Here is an 8,776-nt window from a genome sequence, read left to right as displayed (position 1 = left end):
GCTGCACACTTGCTTTACAGTTGCTCAGTTGCTCTCTCTCCATGTGACCAGGTTAGCGTTCTCTCTCTCTTTCTCTCTTCACACAATTAGTCAATGTTTTTAATAATATTCCTTTACATAACGGATTTTTATTTAGTTAAAATCTAGCCAAGGAAACCTGGTCCCAAATTCAAGAGTACTTAGAAGTAACATTTTCGTTCCCCAGGATAGTGCGCTGAGACATGGATGGAGATCATGAGACGTTCCTCTTCACCAGTGAAGCGTAGGCGAAGGCCACCCCGACAAAATTTGCGATAAGATCAGCGACGCAGTGCTTGATGCCCATCTTAGCCAGGACCCTGACGCCAAAGTTGCTTGTGAAACGTGTACCAAAACTGGTATGATCCTGATCTGTGGGGAGATTACGTCCAAGGCCCAAGTTAATTATCAACAAATTGTGTTGATATTGTTAAGAAAATTGGTTTTGATGATTCAGGAAGGGCTTTGACTACAAGACCTGCAATATTCTTCTGGCCCTGGAGCAAAAGTATGCGGAGATTGCTAATGGTGTACACATCGGGCGCAGTGATGACAACATTGGTTCAGGGGACCAGGGACTGATGTTTGGTTATGCCACTGATGAGACCGATGAGTGCATGCCCTTAACTATTATGCTGGCACACCATCTCAATCAGAAGATTGCAGAGCTGCGAAGAGATGGGACGTTCTGGTGGGCGCGACCTGACTGTAAGACTCAAGTCACATGCCAGTATGCCTTCGATCAAGGAGCTGTTATTCCCAAAAGAGTGAACACTGTTGTCGCTTCTGTACAGCACTCGGAACAAATTACTGTCGAAGCTTTGCGTGACGAGGTTTACGAACCCGGATTCAGCGTCCGAGCAAGGAACAGTAACAACTACGCCATCTGTGGGTCAGCTCCCGAAACCCCCGCCAAACGGACGACGACACCTAGTGAGGACAGCGAGTACTGGCCTCGAGGACCAGTTTCCAGTCTGGTTCAGCGCTCAAACCGCCGCTCCTGACCTCTGGTGAGGTGGTGCTCCGACGACAGCGCCATCTATGGACTGGATACGTCAGGTGTTTGTGCCCGAGCCCGTAAGTGAGATGTATTAGTGTCCCAGTTATTGATGACGTGTCCTGCTTACAGAGCCGACCTGGGACCACTGTGTTGAAGGTTGAGTCAGTCTACCCGAGGCAGCCAGTCTCCATACTGTGAAGTTTGCTGCAGCTGTTGTGACGTCGTCCCCCCGGAAGAACACTGTGGTGTGTTGCCTGCCAGTGGAGTGGCAGTGAAAGGATTTACCCGGGACCGACTGTTGGAGACGATAATCCACTGGGGTATTGAGGACAGGAGGGTGATTGGTGATATCACACGAGACTCCTGTCTAGGGCGTACCCCTTTTATCGTTCGTGGAGTGGCCGTACCAGCCTTGGTGGCTCAGTACCTGCCAGCAGACCTGCTGGACGTGTGGTTGACGGCCTCCACGACGGTGCCCCCAGTGGACCTGTGTTTTGGCTGACCTGTGGCCAGGGTAGGCTCGGCATTCTCAGAAGACACGTCTTGAGGCCACGAAGAAAGCACCGCGGACTCAGCACCTAGCTTCTTGATCAAGAGTCTTCAGCAGAAGACTAGATTGTGCATGATCCCCTTATAAAGTGTTAATACCCCTCCCCCTTGTGTACTCTTTTATTCTATATATTTAACCGGTGATGGTGAACATTATAATATTAAGTTCTTAACTTTCTTTCCCTACTCCCTTTTAAGTTACTTGCGTCACGGATCTCATCCCTTGATAGCCACTACTGGCTTGGAACGGATACATATATCTTCCTCTAACAACATCAGAGTGAGAAGTCGGTCAGGTGAAGTCACAGTGAGAGGTTGTGTTAACCGGAGCTCCTGAGTGTTGTTATATTATCATAGCAAATATGGAAGTTGTAGTGAAGGACCTGGTGACTCTAGTGGGAGCCCTGAGGACAGAGTTGGACTCTCTGCGGAAGGAGGTGCGTCAGCTTAAAAAACAACGAGAAGTAACGAAGGAGGAGACCAGCAGTAAAGGGACCTCGTCTTGGAGAGTTGCGAAAGACAGGGGCCTTAAGAAGACTTTGATAAAGCCGCCTTCAAACGCCATAGCAACTTCAATTCATTTGACGTTTTGGAGGACGAGTGCTGTGGAGAGACTGTGGATCGCGCAAAAGGGAAAGCACGAAGAGAAAGGAAGCGCAGGCCCCTCAGAAAGTAAGGAAGTACCTAAGCAAACATTAGTTGTGGGAGATTCCCAGATAAGGTATTTGGATAGAACGTTTTGTGCTAGAGATAGGGGGAACAGGTTAAGGGTTTGCTATCCCGGAGCTGGCATTGGTGATATTATAACAACATGAATGATATTATGGCTGGTAATGGGAACAATCCCATTATTTGCATTAGCGTGGGAGGAAATGATGTTGGTCGAGTCAGGAGTGAGGAACTGATTCAGAGGTATAAAACAGCCATAGAGTTAGTTAGGAGCAAGGGAGGAATCCCGATCATATGTGGCATTCTTCCAAGAAAGGGAGTGGGAAATGAATGGATATCGAGGGCACTTGGTGTCAATTGCCGGCTGGAAAGATATTGCAAATCAATGCAATATCTTTCATAGACAACTGGGAACACTTCTATGGAAGAAATGAAATGTATGCTCGTGATGGGGTGCATCTATCGAGAGCTGGGGTTGTTGCTGTTGCGAACTCGCTAGAAGAAGTTTAGAGGTGTTTGTTTGGGTTTAAACTGTTAGTAGATAGAGGTATGGGAATTGATTTGGAGGAAGGAGGTAATAAAAGTATGTGTTTGTGGGAGAAAGGAATTGGCAAAACGATCAGGGAAAGAGAAGGTCCGCAAAAACAATTCACTTAGGGTATATTACACTAACAGTAGAAGTCTAAGATAAAATTAACGAATTAAATGCTCTTGTCTGCACAGAAAAAATAGATATTATTGCACTTACCGAAACGTGGATGAATGTAGAAATAGAGAACTATTAGCTGAATATCAAATATATGGATTTAAACTATTTCACACAGATAGATATATTAGACGAGGAGGTGGAGTAGCCATATATGTTAGGGACAATTTGAAATGTAGTCTCAAAGAGGGAATCAAAACGAGCCACACACAGAAACTATTTGGATTGAATTAAACGAAAAACTAATATATTATAATAGGAGTAATATATAGGCCACCAAATTTAGACAGAATGGAAGCAAAGCATCTATGGGATGAAATATCTAGAGCATCTAGATCTAACAGTATTTATGTCATGGGTGACTTTAATTTTAGCGGAATAACTGGTTGAACAAAACAGGGAATAGTGAAGCAGAAGATTTTCTAGAATTAATTGACGATTGCTTTCTTACGCAACACATTAAGGAACCAACACGGGAAAATAATATTTTAGATTTAGTGTTAACTAACAGGGAAACGCAAATTAATGACATCGAAATAGGGAGTGAGCTAGGGAGCAGTGATCACAAAGAAATCAGATTTAGCATAGAATGGAATAGACCAGTAGGAGAAAATTCTGTTAAAGTGCCAGATTTTCGAAAAGCTGATTTTAATAGCCTAAGAATTTTTTGGGTCAAATTGATTGGAAAAGCTTGGGTATGGGGTGTGGGCCGGTCTTGGAGCGAGACATGAACCCAGCGATAGGTGACTTAAATGGGGATTTCGATGTGGATTCATATATAACTTATTTAAGAATATTCTAAACAAAGCACAGGAACGTAGTATACCATACAAATTGAATAGATCGTATACTAATGACCCAAAGTGGATAACAAAGAATTTGAAGAACCTTATAGGTAAAAAGAGAGCTTGGTACAAAAGGATTAAAAATGGGGAGGTCACTTTAGAACAGGATTCGTACAACTGGTTAGAAATGTTAAAAAAGAGATAGGAAAGCAAAAGAAACTATGAGTTCGCATAGCAGGGCAAGCAAAGACAAATCCTAAAGGGTTTTTTCAGTTATATCGTACTAAGACTAGGGAAAGGATAGGTCCATTAAAAACTGAGACAGGTCAAATAACAGATAGTGATGAAGAGATGAGTAGTATTTTTAATAAATATTTTGTATCTGTATTTACTAAAGAGGAACTTAACAATATGCCTTCAGCCGAACAAGTCTATGTGGGTGGGGACGAGGACAGGTTGACGAGTTTAGCAGTTACCAGGGAGGATGTTCTTAAACAATAGTAAAACTCAAACCAACAAATCCCCAGGGCCGGATGAAGTGTTTGCTAGGGTGCTTAAAGAATGCAAAGAGGAGCTTTGTGACCCACTGTCAACCATATTTAATAAATCAATAGAGTCAGGCATAGTGCCAGAGTTTTGGAAAGTTGCTAATGTGATACCAGTTTTTAAGAAAGGAGATAGATCACTTGCGTCTAACTATCGACCAATTAGCCTAACGTCTATTGTGGGAAAGTTACTCGAATCTATAATAGCAAATAAAATTCGTCTTCATCTTGAAAAACATAAATTAATAATTGAGTCGCAACATGGTTTTATAAATGGCCGTTCATGTTTAACAAATTTGTTATCTTTTTATTCTAGCATTGTTGAGGCAGTTGATAGTGGTAAGGATTGCGATGTTGTATACCTTGACTTTAGCAAAGCTTTTGATACAGTGCCACATGAAAGACTGATTAAAAAAATAGAGTCTCATGGTATTGGGGGTGCTATATTAAGCTGGATTAGGGCATGGCTATACCAAAGGAAACAGAGAGTTTAGTATAAATGGAATCAAGTCAGAGTGGGAAAATGTTGTAAGTGGAGTGCCTCAAGGCTCTGTCCTGGGACCTCTGTTGTTTATAATATATATAAATGATTTAGATTCAGGTTTGAGTAGCAACATTTGCAAATTTGCCGATGATACGAAAATCGGTAGGGAAATTAATTCGGAGGAGACTCACTATCACTTCAAGTTGATCTAGATAGGGTTTTGAAATGGTCAAGGATTGGCAGATGCAGTTTAATGCTGATAAATGTAAAGTTCTGAGGTTAGGTAATGATGATAGAGTTACAAGATACGAGCTAGATGGTGTTGTGATTGCGAAGTCGGATTGCGAAAGGGATCTGGGAGTTATGATTAGTAAGAATTTAAAACAAAAGGATCAATGCATAAATGTTCGTAATAAGGCAAATCGGACACTTGGATTTATTAATCGCAGCGTTAGTAACAAGACACCTGTGTGGTTCTCAAGCTATATCTTGCTCTAGTTAGGCCCCATTTAGATTATGCAGTTCAGTTTTGGTCGCCATATTATAGAATGGATATAAATTCACTTGAACGTGTCCAGCGTAGGATGACTAAGTTAATTCCCCAAATTAGAAATCTTTCATATGAAGAAAGATTAACAAAGCTTAAGTTGCATTCACTGGAAAGGCGAAGAGTTAGGGGTGACATGATAGAGGTTTACAAGTGGATGAATGGACATAACCGGGGGATATTAATAGGGTATTAAAAGTATCAACACAGGACAGAACACGAAACAATGGATATAAATTGGATAAGTTTAGATTTAGGAAAGACTTGGGTAAATACTGGTTCAGTAACAGGGTTGTTGATTTGTGGAACCAATTGCCGCGTAACATTGTGGAGGTGGGGTCCCTCGATTGTTTCAAGCACGGGTTGGACAATATATGAGTGGGATTGGGTGGTTATAGAATAGGAGCTGCCTCGTATGGGCCAATAGGCCTTCTGCAGTTACCTTTGTTCTTATGTTCTTATGTTCTTAGAACCCCGTTGCGTCCCGAGAGGGCCGTAACACGAGGTTATAGAGAAGGTCATCAAGGTCATTATTCCTGAAAAATATATAGATACTCAAACGAAATACCACATCAACCCTTGCGGAGAATTCATCATGGGTGGATCTCAAGGTAACACTGGGCTAACTGGTAGGAAAATCATCGTTCACACTTACAGTGGGTGGGGCGCTCACGGCGAGGGAGCATTCTCTGGCAAAGATTACACAAAGATTGACCGCTCAGCGGCCTATGCCGCCCGATGGGTTGCCAAGTCACTGGTGAAAAACAATTATGTAGACGCTGTTTGGTTCAGGAATCTTACGCCATTAGTGTTGTGCACCCCATAAGCATCAGCATCTTCCACTATGGCACCTCACAGTACACATCAAAACAGCTTCTGAAGATTGTTAACCACAACTTTGATCTACGACTAGGACATATTGTCAAGGAGCTGGGCTTAAAGAGACCAATTTACAGTGATACCTCGTGTTATGGACATTTTGGACGGCAACAGTTCTCTTGGGAGCAGCCCAAGAAGTTGACCATCCCTGAATTTTAGAGTCAAATAATTCTTAAGGATGACTATCATTTTTACGTTTTTCATCAAGTCCCTGTTAATATGGGAGAACACTGTGTCTATGCTTGATTCACAACTCTCCTAAACACGAGAGTGAAGTTATACAACTTTAGAACACTTTCCCACCAGGAGACTTGAACCCTAGCCAGCACAGAAGCCTGGTGGGAACCTTTAATTTTATATTCAATTGATAATTTTATATACTTTTTTGACGTTTTATATACCAGAGTATATAAAATCTCCGGGGCCTTTTATATATCAGAGTAAATAAAATTAAAATGACTCTATAAGACCAGCGTCTGGGTCAAGATAAATAAGTTTTCTTCCTTTAAACTGAATCCATTTTTTTATCTTTTTTTCGGTGGGGCTGTGGTCCTCCTCCTTCTCCTCCAACTGTTTGTGGTTCTTCTCCTCCTTCTCCTCCAACTGTTTGTGGTTCTTGTCCTCCTCCTCCTCCTCCTCCTTCTCCTCCAACTGTTTGTGGTTCTTCTCCTCCTCCTCCTCCTTCTCCTCCAACTGTTTGTGGTTCTTCTCCTCCAACTGTTTGTGGTTCTTCTCCTCCTCCTCCTCCTTCTCCAACTGTTTGTGGTTCTTCTCCTCCTCCTCCTCCTCCTCCAACTGTTTGTGGTTCTTCTCCTCCTCCTCCTCCTCCTCCAACTGTTTGTGGTTCTCCTCCTCCTCCTCCTGTGTTCTCCTCCTCCTCCTCCTCCTCCTCCAACTGTTTGTTCTTCTTCTCCTCTTCCTCCAACTGTTTGTTCTTCTTCTCCTCGTCCTCCTCCTCCTCCTCCAACTGTTTGTTCTTCTTCTCCTCCTCCTCCAACTGTTTGTGGTTCTTCTCCTTCTCCTCCTCCTCCTCCTTCTCCTCCAACTGTTTGTGGTTCTTGTCCTCCTCCTCCTCCTCCTCCTCCTCCTCCTCCTCCTCCTTCTCCTCCAACTGTTTGTGGTTCTTCTCCTCCTCCTCCTCTTCTCCTCCAACTGTTTGTGGTTCTTCTCCTCCAACTGTTTGTGGTTCTTCTCCTCCTCCTCCTCCTTCTCCAACTGTTTGTGGTTCTTCTCCTCCTCCAACTGTTTGTGGTTCTTCTCCTCCTCCTCCTCCTCCTCCAACTGTTTGTGGTTCTCCTCCTCCTCCTCCTCCTCCTCCTCCAACTGTTTGTTCTTCTTCTCCTCCTCCTCCAACTGTTTGTTCTTCTTCTCCTCGTCCTCCTCCTCCTCCTCCTCCAACTGTTTGTTCTTCTTCTCCTCCTCCTCCTCCAACTGTTTGTTCTTCTTCTCCCCCTCCTCCTCCCCAACTGTTTGTGGTTCTTCTCCTCCTCCTCCTCCAACTGTTTGTGGTTCTTCTCCTCCTCCTCCTCCTCCAACTGTTTGTGGTTCTTCTCCTCCTCCTCCTCCTCCTCCAACTGTTTGTGGTTCTCCTCCTCCTCCTCCTCCTCCAACTGTTTGTGGTCCTCCTCCTCCTCCTTCTCCTCCAACTGTTTGTAGTTCTCCTCCTCCTTCTCCTCCAACTGTTTGTGGTTCTTCTCCTCCTCCTCCTCCTCCTTCTCCTCCAACTGTTTGTGGTTCTTCTTCTCCTCCTCCTCCTCCTCCTTCTCCTCCTTCTCCTCCAACTGTTTGTGGTTCTTCTTCTCCTCCTCCTCCTCCTTCTCCTCCTCCTCCTTCTCCTCCAACTGTTTGTGGTTCTTCTTCTCCTCCTCCTCCTCCTCCTTCTCCTCCTCCTTCTACGTTTGTGAAGTTTTTACCTTTCCTACTCCTTCTCCTGCATGTTGTAATTCTCCTCCTCTATGTGATTCTTTTGTTTGTTCTTCTTTCTCGACTTCCACATAAATGTTAAATTTAATGCTAGCAAATGTGTCTGAGGAATTAATATTCTTAGCGCAACATTTTACATTCCACCTCATTATGACCGTCTTCGAGTTCAAGTTTCATAACCACGAATGGGGGTAGTGAATTTTCTTTCATTGGGAAACTGTCCAAATAAAATCCACAATTAAATATATCTTGACTTGCAGCATGGGTACATGATATCAACAATTTGTTCATGTAAAATCGTTTTCCTTCCTTTCGAAATTTTTTACGTGATGCATCTAAATTGTTCTTTAATTTGACGTCTTTTATTTCATGTCGATCTGTATAAATATCAGGTATGAAATTATGGAAATTCCATGGAAATATTAATATAATTGGATTTTTTGTATAATATCCCCTATCAATATTAGAATTTGTACATAGTTTATTTATGTAATATGCAGAATAACCATTGGTAAAGTATTTGTGGATTTCATCATAATAACTAAGGAATTTATTAAAGGGTTGAATTAGTGTCTTATCAGTTTCAGTAATAGTTTTAGGATTATACGAAATTGGTGGTTTGGGAACAATAAAGAGACCTTTATAAGTTTTTATGTCTTCGATAAATGGCG

At 42.8% G+C, this 8,776-nt stretch overlaps 1 pseudogene; it reads left to right on the top strand.

Annotated features, from left to right (window-relative positions):
- The first annotated feature begins 221 nt into the window (after positions 1–221).
- Positions 222–6,305, top strand: LOC138359169 (S-adenosylmethionine synthase-like; annotated as a pseudogene).
- Positions 6,306–8,776: the final 2,471 nt, after the last annotated feature.

This window comes from Procambarus clarkii, chromosome 1, assembly GCF_040958095.1.
Source record: "Procambarus clarkii isolate CNS0578487 chromosome 1, FALCON_Pclarkii_2.0, whole genome shotgun sequence".
Taxonomy (NCBI): domain Eukaryota; kingdom Metazoa; phylum Arthropoda; class Malacostraca; order Decapoda; family Cambaridae; genus Procambarus; species Procambarus clarkii.
Note: the sequence above shows the minus strand (reverse complement) of the source record. Positions and strands in the feature narration are given on the sequence as shown.